Consider the following 13,894-nt stretch of genomic DNA (forward strand, 5'->3'; position numbering starts at 1 on the left):
GCTCAGGAAGTATGTTCTTTACAATCTTTAATAGCTCTCCAAATCCCTTATCGGTTACACCATTAGTTGCCTTCCATTTCAGCATCTCCAGCGTGGTACCCAACTTCTTTTGCTCCGGTTTGCAATTAGAGAACAACGGCCTTTTGTGATCCTCCAACATCTTTTCGAACTTTAATGCCTCCTTCACAGTCTCACTGTCTTTCTGTGCATCAAGCAACGCCTGACCTAACTCGTCAGGTGGATCCTCTTGTGCAACATTTGCTTCACCCTCGTCCATTGGTTCATTTTGAAAGCCACCTGCTTCATGAACCCATGCCCAATCTGGAAGATTGTTATCACCATCGTCATCTTCTTCATTATCTTCCATCATAACTCCAACTTCGCCGTGCCTAGTCCAAAGGCTATAGTTACTCATGAAACCATTCAAGGCCAGGTGATTCCATAGAGTATCTCTTTTTCGGAATTCCTTTTTATTTTCGCAAACACTGCATGGACAACACATTAAACCCTTTGGCGACCTATTTGCCATTGCCGCTTTGAGAAAAGAATCTAAACCCTGAATCCACGCCGAGGTGCTCCGGCTTCCGTGCATCCATTGCCGGTCCATCTGGACAAATTAAAAAAATCATGCTCATTATCCCTAAAAACAAGTTACTATGAAGTAATTCAAAAAAATGTAAATGTGTCATAGACCACCTATCTAGTAAATTTAAACTAAATAGCAAAATAAATTGGCACAATAACATATACACATGTCACCATGAAATAATTCAAAAAAACTCATTCTAAATGTGTGATAGTCAAACTATATAGTAATCATTATCTAAAAAGCAACAAATCAATTCTACCTTGCTCAAATTAATGAACAAATTAATAAATCATGCTCATTTTTCCTCATCCTTAAAATCCTTAAAATTTTGCATAATAACATATACACATGTCCCCGTGAAATAATTCAAAAAAATTACTCTAAATGTGTCATAGTCAAACTATCTAGAAAACCTTCTCTAAAAAGTAACAAATCGATTCTATTTTACTCAAATTAATGAATAAATTGGAAAATTATGCTCATTTTTCCTCAACCTTAAAATCACTATTTTCTTTATCTAGAAAGCATGAAACAAAGAATAAACACCGTGAAAGAAGAGTGGAAGAAGCTACTAACCTTTGGTGCACTTGGATGGGTGAAATCCTCACAAATTTGGGGGAAAATGGGCAGCACCTCCCCTCTAACACGCCATGAGAGAGAGAGGAGGAGCTCGGCCAAATGAAATGGTCGGGCTGGGGAAGGAGTGCCTGGCTTATACGGGGCAAGTTAGTGCCGGCTAGTGGATTTAGCCGGCACTAAGTGTGGACGTTTAGTGCTGGCTAGATCTACCAGCCGGCACTAGCATGCAATTGACCAAGTTAGTGCCGGCTAGAATCCCCAGCCGGCACTAACGTGTCTTTTGACCGTTGTGGCAGACGGGCTGACCGTTGGGGGATGGCACGTTAGTGCCGGCTGGAGTTTCTAGCCGGCACTAACGTACCCGCTTTGTACGGTTCATGCACGTTAGTGCCGGCTCCTATTTGACCGGCACTAACGTGCTGGTACCAATGTACCATACTCCAACAGTGAAAACTAGGTCATGCGCTATTTGTGCTGGGCACCTCGCTAGTTTAGTGGAACAAAATGTACAAATTACCAACCACTAACACTACAAAAATTCAATAACTTGTCTCTATTCCATTTAGATGTTACTTACCATTACTACCAATGAAAACATTATCCTAATAAACCCATTACTTATTTATAAATTCCTTTACTACCAGTATGGACAGTTTAATCCAAAATATCTCTATACTCACGTAGTTAGAGAAAGGTACAAATTATATTACAAAAAATTAATAAAATATCCATATTCCTATCAAAATATACTTACCATTACCGTCAATCTTCGTTTGTGGTCAATCGGTCAATCTCAAGTTCTATCGGCGCCCCAATCTTTCTTCGAAGGATTTCATAGGAACATGTTGTGCGTGCATGTGTTATATGGATCGGTGTACATGTAGTTAGTGTATGAAAATATCTAGTTACTATAATTCATAAACTGTAATTAGTGTGTGTCAGTCATGGCTTGTCTTTGAATTGTTCATGAGTTGTATATCTCTTGCTCTTTTGTCTATGTGTGCACTGGTCATATCTTGGTGTACTTTCTCTCATCCCCCGCTATGTATTCTAGGGTTGTGGTCTAACTGTGTATCGTTGCTTGGCGCTCTCCTTTCCCAACCCTCAATGGAAAATTATTCAGATGAGGACTAGTGCCCCGGACCATCTCCAGGAGATCTCCCGATGGTATTCGTTCCACTGAGCAAACACACCGTCCAAGAGACGGCATACTGGCCACTAGCAGAACAGTGTTTGAGCAGTTCATGGTGTGCAGCAGCCGGCCTGCAGGTCACATTTTGGTACCCCTGATGAAGTGGATGTGTCATCCATTTCCAGGCGCGCGCGGCATCTCTCTCTGTCTGCAGAGGCCAGAGGAGTCATCATGATCAGCGTTGTCGGATAAGGCCGGCCGGCAGTATTAGCGAAGCTTGTTCGATGCTCCCGTTAGTACTTTTATTTGTTATCTGTCTAAAACTCCTGATATCGTGTCCCACTTATCTATACATGGCATAGAAACTAAACTACTCACAATGTAGATCGTTTTGATATATATTGGATGAATTGGGCTAGCCCGTTAGCACGGTCCCTGACTCCGCCCCTGACGTCACTGGACGTAATAAGGTGAATTTTAAAAACGGTGAAAATCCATCCAGAAACACAATTTGATGTTTTGAACAAAAGTGAAACTCGATGTGTCCATAGTTCCCTTATTTTGAAATGGAAGGAGTACTTCACTATCGGAGCTCCCTTGTTTGCCGTGTGCTAGAGCCACACGGCAAACACCCAAATGTTCACGGCAAGAGGTTTGTCGTGTGTTGCACACGACAAACGGCACATGACAATCAACAGCTAGCAAAGACATGTTTACCGTAGGTTTTTTTTCGGGCACACGGCAAAGCCTTTGGGGTGTGTCAAAAAACAATTGGCAAATAATTTTTTAGAAAAATAAGAAAACTGATTTTAAAAATAGCAAAATAATTATTTTAATTCGGAGAAGACTCGCTCTGTCCCAAGTTGCAAGTCGCGGCATTCTTTGCGCGCTACATGACCGGCAGAATTCAAACCCGCGACATCCCGCTCGCATGTAATCTTCTCTACCACTGCACCACACTCTCACTTGTGTCTACACTCCGTTTTCTTTCCCCATATATTATACTAAATCGAGTGTAAATTGCTTGTTTGAGGCACTAAACAAATTCAACTTAAAATATTGTCAACTACAAAGTTTTATAACTTTTCGATATCTACAACTTTCATTTTGGTAGTTTCTCCATCCGAGATCGTTTACAAAATTTGAATTTAACTTTGCCATGTGCCAGATCTAGAACACACGGCAAGGCCTGGGCAAATCATCTGCCGTATGCCTTGACCTGGCACATAGCAAAGCATGGTTTTGCCGTGTGCCAAAGAAAAGCACAAGGCAAACTTTTTTATGTCAATAAAAATTATGTAATTGCACTTGATACATTGAAATTATCAAATAGTTCCTAAAAATTACCAAAATTTTACATGAAATATTTTATATTGTCTACTGGCTATAGAAAAAAATTTAAAGTCAAACCCAAATTCAATCGTCACTTTCACTCAAAACCAAACCGCATCCTTCTCAACTCTTTGATTCTTCTTCGCAGATATTTCCATTTGTAAGCATCGTACGTGATAAAATTGCGAAACCCACTCAAATTTTTACCACAGCCTCCACATATGATATCATGAGATATTGACAAATCTCATAATTTTTGGACTTTATTTGCTTTTTTTTAATTTTAAAATCATTCGAACACGCGTTCGTGGTTGTGTTTCCTGGATAAGATGTTCGAAATTTCTTTTCATTTGATGGGTAAGACCTGAAACTAGATTAAATAACATGAATATTATTTTTTTCACTTATTTTATTCTATTATTTGAATCACTTACAGTTAAAATTTGACTTGATTTAAAATTGCTTGAAATGTAATTAATTAGTTAAATATAGCAAATAAATACGAAAATATACCAAATTTTAACATGGAGTGCCACATGTTACATATGAAGAGTAGAAAAAGTTTTGATGTGAGAAGAGAAATTTTTTTATTACTTTGCCTTGTGCAAAAAAAGCAAACGACAAATGTATTACTTTGTCGTGTGCCAAAACAGCACACGGCAAAGCATGGCTTTGCGTGTGTCAAAATAAAGCACATGGCAAAGCATGATTTTGCCGTATGTTATATCTTTGCCGTGTGTGCACACGGCAAAAAGGTAGTTTGCCGTGTGCCCGATAGAAAGCACGCGGCAAACTACCAGATACACGGCAAAGAGCCGGATTCCGACAGTGTTTGTTATTTTCTAATGCTTATGCAGCCGAAACGTGTTATTTTCGCATGAATTTTTCCAAAACACAGTTTTGTTTCTTAGAAGCCTCAATCAAGTCGATTAACTTCTATTAGGCAAAATGCTGGTTGGTCCGTCCATGCCTACGCGACTTCCCCAACGGTGCTATTGCTACTAAAATATGTAAATAAAAAAGGAGGCCTTCAAGAAATAAGAAGGTAGGCAGTATATATTGCATGCACCAATAAAATTGACCCTGGCATTATATAGGAATTGAATTGAAGCAAGACGTGCCAGAACGGCGGCGGTCCCTGCAGGCGGCCGGGCGCCATCAAACCGGCGCTGCCACGGCACATGAGTACTTGAAGCCTCGACGACCAAAGCATCCATCCCATCTCATCTCATCTGCGACGCCGACGCCTAACGCTGCATCGATGATATCACGAGCAGCGGTGCAGGAATAATAATGCGTAAACCATGCATCATTGGTCTGATCTCAAGTATATTTTGCTATCTGCATAAAAAAGACCCCTTGTTACATATGCTGGAGGAAACAAATCAATTCGTCAGCTCATTCGCGCCTTTACTGAACTTCATACTGCAATGCATCAGGCTGCTGCGGCTGCAACACCTATGATGTACAGTATGCTGTAGCTGGTCGTCGTTACTGATCGATAGACCTCTGCAGCACCTATGATGTACAGTACTACAGTATGCTCCATGCTTGTGTGAAACCAGGATGCATGAGAGCAGGATGTGTTGTGTGTTTATAACTATACATGATGCAGCAAGGTGCTGGAAAGTCTATGCATGGAGCAAGCAATCCGTGCGTGCGTGCTCGACAGGTCTCCAACAGAAGAGTTAGTAGGAGGGATAGCCGGGACCATTCCAAGGCCCGACGGACATGCAGGCAGCTCGATTGCTCCGATCCACAATGATGGCTGATCGATGGACCGACGGATAGGATAGTATAGCCTCGGTTAGTTAGTGCGAGGCGCGGGAGCCAATCCGGAGGCGCCGGGTCGCCGGCCAGCCGGCGTCCATGTCGCCGCACGGCCTCTCCGCCACTGGCGCGCGCAAGCTAATAAGCTGGGCCAGGCCGGGGCGTCGGGGCGGGCAGCAGAACGGACGGACATGAATGCGCGACGTCGAGCGCGCAGCTACCTCCTGAGGTCCCCTGGCCACGCGCGCGCAGGTCGTTCAACTTCTATCGATCGATCTCTTCAGAGCGCCGCGAGGTTGAGCTTTCAGCGAGCGAGGTGATCTATCGGTTGCCAGGACCCTGCTCGATCGGCCTTCGCGCTCCCGTTCAGGTTCAGGTAGATAGCTCATCATCCAGCCGCGAGAGGTCGATACCGACGCAGCGCCCAACCACCAGGAGGACGCTCCCTGAACTGAACCCGGCCGTGCGCATGCTGCGCTCGTTGTTTCGGCCCGACCGGGGTCAAATCCACGGCGCGCGCGGGCTCGTCCTCCCGGCGTGCGCGCACGCGGTTCGGAGACGACGCGGCGCGCGGCCGGTCAGGCCATGCACCGCGGCGAACCCCGATTGACCGTGGTCCTTGTTCCACACGCAACGGCAACGCAGCGCAACGACCACGGCCGGGCGGTCGGTTGTTTGGAACGGAAACCACACGGTCGACCGGGTTCCGTTTAACAACAACAACTGCAGGTGAGCGCGCCTCCTGTTTTTCTTTTCGATCGGTCTCATTCATCAGGAGGCCATGCATGGTTGCTCGTGGCAAGTTGGGTTACTTATGGATGATGAGTTGATGGCTGGTCACTGCTAACCACACCCCCAATAACTGAAATTGATTATTCACAACTTACAGATAAGCATATATATATATATATATATATATATATATATATATATATATATGCGCGCGCGGGAGCAAGCCCGGTAATCATGGGCCCGCATGCAGTCTCGACATTCTTTCTTGTTTGCTTTTTTTTTCTTTTACTAGCAACATGCATGTGCGTTGCCACGGGTGATATAAATTTTGCCCGAATATATATATGGGACCATCAACTTTGTGCTGTGACGGCGCGAGGCATTGATTGTTCGGGTTCCAATTGATTTTGAACCGTGAAATTAAGAAATTAAATTATAGATCGAACAACCAAATCTTTTTCTGCCATGGGTATACTATATACTCACCAGCAAGACGCAAGCACGCCGGGCAGCCCACCGTCAATACCATCGCATATATATGTGGCCCCCTATACAACGAACTACATCATCATAGAAATTAAACCTCAGCTGCCGTCCATTTGGCATTGGGCTGCTTTACCTCCTGTATTGCTCAGGTTGGCAGAATTATTGATATATAGCCCATTTGCAGCCGGCTGCAAAAATGTGCAGAGAAGTTTGATTTGCGCTGGAATGTGCTTGTATTGGCAGCCCAAGCAAAAAAAAAAAGTGCATTGCATATGGAGCATATGCCTACGGATGTAGGTCGCTCCGTACTGCAAAATTTATGTGTTATTGCTTTGGTGAGCGTCAGAGCTCACATCAAGCATCAACAGCTATAGGAACTGTACACACTTCAGAACATCAACCTTGATAGAATCATAGTTTCGGGGACAACAAGCTAGCACAATCATCCGCTAGCTAGATGGGAGTTGATGTAATAATTAGCAAGATAGATAAGCTAGTTATCTAGGCTGACATGGCAGGGGATTGAATTTAACATCAAATAAATAGACTGATAACAATCAAGAGAAAATAAATAAAGATGGTGGAGAAGATACCATATATACATGATCACACAAGCTAGCTAGCTACGGAAGATCAACAACAAGGCACAAGTTGCCATGCATCTTCAATTCATGTGTTATCATGTCTCCAAGAATTCGCCGTGCCCTTCTCGCCTGCCTCTCGCCCTCCACCGGCAATGTCAACGCCTAACAGCTTGATGCTACGGGCCTCAGCGGCAATCGCGTCGTCCGGGTGGCCTGCTTCGTCCTGCTTCCTTGGTGTCTTCCTATAGTTGATGAGCAGCTGATTGTTGTCCTGCTGCCCATACACTGGCTGGGAGAAAGCCACGGTGTCGCCGGCTCGGAGGCCCTTCTCCCTGACGAAGCGGCTCCAGCCCTTGGTAAGCACGTAGCTCTGGCTGCTGTTCCAGTACGAGTACCGGAACCGCCACACCTTGCCCTCGCCGTCCTCGAAATTGAGGAGCACGCCCTTGCCGGTGGTCTTCTCCGGCGCGCGCTTCAGCAGGCGTCACGACCTTCTCGAAGAGCAGCTTCCGAGCCCACAACGGCGTCGGCTGCGCGCGCGCGCCCATGCCGCGGCCGCGGCGCAGGCCCTGACGCAGCTCGGCGGCGTAGGTGTGCTTCCGGAGCATGTCAACGATCTCCGACTTGGAGTGCGCCGCCAGGAAGGCGAGTTCGCCGGCGGACGCACGCTCCCCCGGGAAGTTGGTGATGGCTTCGCGGCCGCAGTAGCGGACGGCAGACACGTCGTAGGCGCGCGCGGCGATCTCCTCGTCGGGGAACGTGCCGAGCCACACCCGCGCGTGGCGGTCGTAGATCTGCGCGCCCCAGCGCCCGTTCGGCTGCGGCACGACACCCTTGAAACTCGAGGGTTGGCGCGACAGCAGGTGCAGCGCCGCCAGCTCGTCGGCGCCGCCTGATTCCAGTGATGAGTTTAAGGCGGCGAACGCCACACCTCGGTGCCGGAATCCATCGTGATGGCTTGGCGGTCAACGCCGCGCGCGCGCGGCGGAGATCCTCTATAAGCTTATACTACTGGGATGCTGCTGCTGATGGTTTCTACTATTTTGGTAGCTCTTCTACTGTATGGTGTCCTAGGTGGTTGTGTGTGCTTAAATTGAGTAGATTGGTGTTTCCATTTTTTGAACTGTACCTTTGTTTGTTTGTTTGTGTTTATTTATGGTACCGCTGTGTTCGCATTTTGCTCAGATCGATGCAGGGACTGATATTTCATGCTAATTGCATTGGGGCCTTCAATTTGGCATTTGAACTAATGTTGAGATTTTGTTTCATCAGCATTGATGTTGATATTTCGATGGTACTTGGTATTACTTGCAGTTACATTTGTATCTTGGTTTCTTGAGACTTGGAAAGTAATTGGAGTATATCTTCTTACTCCTTTTTCATATATATTTCTTTATTTGTACTCTTTATGGCTACTATGCATTATGTTGTATCTAGCTAGTCACATCCACATGTCTTGACACCACTCCATACGCAAGTGTGTTACATTTTTCATCGCCTTTTTTTCTTCTTGGCAAACAAGCAAGAGATTATGCCGATACTGCATCTTGAGATTTACGAAGTCGTCGAACCATCTCGCTGTCAGTATCAACTGCCGTAAAAACATACTATGAGCCGAAACTCCTCGAACCGTAGTGGACAGATTTTACCACGAGGATTTAATCAACGGTGCTCGCCATATTTTTCACCGCCCTGAGTACATGGTTCATATATAGGGAAGTTAGGAATCTTGTACTAATCCGATCTATGTACTACCGTTTAATTCGATTTTTATCGTGTTAATTTGACTAGTCTGCATTGTAACTATGGTGTACATATATAGTTCGTTAACTCTGCCTGCACTGTGACTGAGAAACCACTGAAGAATTATGGTATTTTTTTTACTATGCCGTAAATATCCGTGCAACCATATGGCAGCAACCAAGGGGATAATATTTAACGAGAAATAAACTGAGACATTGATCACAAACAGGTTCTAATTTCTCCGCGTGCGTACGTACATACATACATACATACATACATACATACATACATACATACATACATACATACATACATACATACAATGATTCTGTTTGTTTGACAGTTCTGAAGGTGATGCATTTTTTTTTCTTATTCAGCTTGTGGAATATATAATACATTTTCACATTATCAACGCAAAATATCATGCGTGATTTCAACTGTTTTGAACGTGACCTCCAATTTGTCGACGCCAAGGGAACATACTTCTGTCTTCTTGCAGAAACAGCTAGTACTTTTATTGAAACAGGTGTTTGATGCGTGTAAAATAAAATAATAATAGACAAATTTAGAGCTTTTGGTGTGGAGAAAACTTTAAAATAAAGCCCAACAACTGTTGTTCACCCCGACGCTGTGGCTTTCAGTGTTGTCTACAACTGGATGTCGACTTCATTTATTTCATACAAACAACTTGTCCATAAGTTTCTTGTAAGCTCATCTGGATTGGATCCCATCTTCTTGCTGTAGAGTTCTAAGATAGTCACGGTAATTATTGACTACTCTCTCATTCCACTTTTTATAAGGCATAGTTTAACATGGCACGGTCTTCCAAATAACACTTTGACCATTCATTTATCACATATTATATTACTTATGGTTATAAACTTATAATCATGGTAAAGTATATTTGATTACGAATCCAATCATATAAAGTTTACATTATAAAAATAAAAAAAATAATAGTCAAATTATTGGTTAAAGATTGCAAAGTTTGAATCTTGATATGAGTATGCGCCTTATAAAAGTGGAAGGAGGGAGTAACTATTTACTTTACATGATACTCTTACTACTAATAGTTACTTCTCTATGCGGAGGGTATGGAGCGCGTACACATAATATTGATCGAGAAAGATGGGTGGCCAAGTGGCAGCGGACTGATGCATGAAATGCATGAGAATGACCGGACTGACCGGACAAAACAGCTAGGTTCATCCCCCTCAAAAAAACCATTGGCGTCCAGCATCCTCACCTAGCTGTTGTGATTATCTTCGACTACCATTTTTGGATATTTTTCTAGTTACAGTTTGGTATTTTTAAATATAGCTTAGGGAAACTCCTACATAAAATTAAATAAGTAACTCCTATGTTTCAGGGTTCAAAAATTTGTAGTTCATGTAATGTGCCGCAGTTATTTTTTGTTAATGCCATTATTATTTGGTTCGGCGGAAAAATAACCCATCATGTGCCACATTTCATTCTCATCATTGAACCAGAATTTAGTTTTGCAACATGGTGTAATTAACTTTATGGCCTGCAGCCTTGCCCCCTGCTGATCGGGACAAATATAATTAACGTCTACCTCTCCCCAAGAGATCAAATAATAGTAGATCTACATATATGGACATGCTACATGCATGATGCGGTAGCCAGGCAGCCAGGGCAAATGTCCCGGGCCACTTGCTTGATCATGCACGACGCAGTTTTAAACAATCCGCCCCGTACCCTAATTAGAGCACTGAGCACTTGCGTGACGGGCCGGCCGGGGGTGTGATCTCGTGCGTGTACATACGTAAAAATAAACCTGCAGGCTCCGCTCAAAAAAAAACCCTGCAGGCGATTTGACAGCATTAACAAATGATGACCCTGCTGCTGGCAGGCTGCTGCTGCTGGCTTCCCGGCCGGCCAATAATGGCTAGCAGGACGTACGGCCGGGGAACAGGCGGCCTGCTGTCCGTCTCGGCAGGGACGCTCAGGCACAGTGACGGCGCCCAATTGCGGGCAGATCGGGACGTTAATGGCGCGGCGCGGCCATTCACGCGCCAACTTGCTCCGCGGGCCGGCCGGGCTCGACTCGCGGTTCATGCATCTTCTTCTCGCCTGCCGAGCTGCGACTGCGAGAGCCGGCCGGCCGGGTGGTTCGCCGCGCGGTGTAGCCGGAGAAGCTTTCGAGGCGCTCCCCGTGCGGCGGCCAGCAGGCCGGCCGGTCTCACAGCCTCACTCACTGCACAGTCACAGGCTCACAGCGATCGTCTAGCAACTTATCAATGCAAGGGGCTGCCGGCTAACACGAACAGCAAGCAAAGCTTGGCTCCCTGATGCCTCGCTCCATTATATTGAGCTCGTAGATAGGCCGCCGCCCATGGCTTTCCCGCCTCCCTCCATCGACGGGACAGCCAATTAATGCAAGTGGCACAACTTGCTAGCAGCTATGGCATCTCATCCACCTCCAACTGTATGCTTGTGTTTGGTCTGAACAGGATGCATGTTCGTCCTCACTCTTGTTGTTCCGATCCTGCTATAAACAGGATGGTGCCATCATCTCAGTGGAAGATGACAAGGCAACCTGATGTCGTGCGTGACGAACCCATCTGTACGTTAATTAGGCTGGGCAAGTTAGTTGGTTGGTCCTTCATTCGTTAGAATAGATCAGACCAATTAAAAAGCAGCCCAATATAATGCCAGCAATTAACGGATCGATCGCGGTCTCAACTGATGCCTCTTATTAGTTAGTTTGATTGGACCAAAGTGGTAACTAAGGTCCTTTATTTTTCTCTTTGAAATGGGGCATAATGAGCACTACTTAGACATAATTGCATTTTTTTGTTCCTTTTATCTTTATTAATTTTTGGAACGGATGGGTACTTTGCTCATGTGGTTGTTGACCACGCGTCAACGGTGCACGCACCCTAGCTAGTGGCCCACTTGGAATGGTACGCCATCTCGTTCTCGAAGTGTACTGTACGCGTATTTGGACTAGCTTGGTTTTTTTGATGCGTGTCACCTTATTACATGTGTGCATACTGTTCCTGCTACCACTAACGGGACAGTGCGCGCCATCATGCATCTCAGTGGAAGACCACACGACAACCTGATGCCGCGTATAACGAAACTGATCCATTTAATTAGGCTTTGTTCGGTTGCAAGAAAATTATTGAAGGGTATTGTTTGTGGGGTTGCAAGGGATTAAACTCCCGAACAAGTTAAAATCCCTCTCAATTCCTTCCAATCCCCTTCAATCCTTTTTGGAGGGGATTAACCGAACAAAGTCTTAGCATGTGTGAACGTATGTGCGCGCATTGCTCCTTGTTCGGGGGGAAACTGAATGCATTCCGCTTCCGACCGCGCGCGAGTACGAAACAGATTGGCTAGTGTAATTACTTTTACTGAATTTAGTACGGGCCGGGCACGACGGGGGAATCAGATCCCCTGCAGTCGGAGGTCGCTGACCTTTCTCTGCAGTGAAGCATATCCGCCGTCCAGCAGCAATCCTATGGTACCTTATAGATGGCTCGCGCGCGGCTCCCTACGCGACGCTGGCTTGGCTCGCTTGCTACAGAACTCACTCGCAGCTCGTGGGTGACGGCTCCCTTCCCCGGTCCTCTCCTGCTTATTGCTCTCTGCGGCCGCGACGACGGAGGCAGTGCCGGGCGCGCCGCTCCATCGGCGCAGGCGAGTAGGGCTCGGGCGGCGGCTGGAGCGAGGGATGGAGGCGGCGGCGGCGCAGCTGCGCAGGCTCAGGCGCCTTGTGGCCGTGGTGGCCGACGCGCTTGCCAAGCTTAGGACCTCGAGTGCTTCTCCATGGGCGCGCCCGGATGATGCGCTCGCCGCCGTGGTGCACGACGGCGGAGTTGGGCTCGGCGAGCATCGACGCCCAATATAACTCGATGGTGGTGTCGTAGTCCCTGGCCCTTGAGATACTGAGTGAGTCAATGGTCTCGAATGACTTGCGTTGTCGCGGATGGCGTGGGGAACAGGCACAGCACAGATCAAAATCGAAATCGAAATACGACATAGTAATTTTTCTCGATTTTACAATTAATTGAAACGGATTCAGAATCCTATGAGCCAAACCGGCTTCCTCAAACTCTCAGTGTAGGAGAAGCAGGAGGCACACGCAGGACTCCGCAACAGGCCGTACGCGGAGGAAGGCGCGGCCGCTGCAGCTGAGTGCGTGAAGGAGCGGAGGAGAGGCTCGGCCGTCGGGCGCGAGGAGAAGGAGCGCGGCCTCGCGACCAAACTCCGCCGTAGCCAAGCCCAGGCGGGGAGCGAGGGCAGCAACAGCCTGCCCTCGGGACGACGATACCCAGGGAGACGAGGAAGACGATGGTCGATGGCGAAGGGGAATAGGGGAGCTCGCGCCATGGGCTCACCGGGCCGCTCTGATTGGCTGCTCTGCGGCTCGCGAGAGGAGTTTAACCAGCTCGTTGTTGAATCGCAGCGGAACGGCGCAGATGAAGCGACTGCAGAAAGCAGTCGATACGCGCGACTGCAGAGGATCTGAATCCAGGCCGGGGCTGTTCCAAATCCTCAGGGTACACGTACGTCTCTGAGCAAGACGCCAACCAATATAATCAACTGCGTAACGTGACTACGATGCAGTGCATCATGCACAAAGCTAAGCTAGCTTGACGTGAATGCGCTGGCGCGATGGTCAGGTATTCGCTCGATCAGATCTAGCAGAAAGGTATGCAGCTGCGTGGCCTATGGACGACGACTCGTACGATGTACGTACTAGTCAGTAATAGTAGCGTCCAGTACTTTACTCGGCCCTTGTTTAGTTGCGCGTATTAATTTTTTAAAATAAAATCTTTTCATATTTAAAGTATTAAATATAGACTGACTATAAAATCAATTACAGAACTCGTTTGTAAACTTCAAGATGAATTTGTTAAGAATAATTAATCCGTCATTTATACATAATTACTGTAGCAATTTAGTGTCTAATTATGG

The 13,894-nt window shown here is 46.3% G+C and overlaps 1 pseudogene; it reads right to left on the reverse strand.

Annotated features, from left to right (window-relative positions):
- Positions 1–7,052: 7,052 nt before the first annotated feature.
- LOC120709640 lies at positions 7,053–8,163 on the reverse strand (annotated as a pseudogene).
- Between the last annotated feature and the right edge of the window lie 5,731 nt (positions 8,164–13,894).

This window comes from Panicum virgatum, chromosome 5K, assembly GCF_016808335.1.
Source record: "Panicum virgatum strain AP13 chromosome 5K, P.virgatum_v5, whole genome shotgun sequence".
NCBI classification, from domain to species: domain Eukaryota; kingdom Viridiplantae; phylum Streptophyta; class Magnoliopsida; order Poales; family Poaceae; genus Panicum; species Panicum virgatum.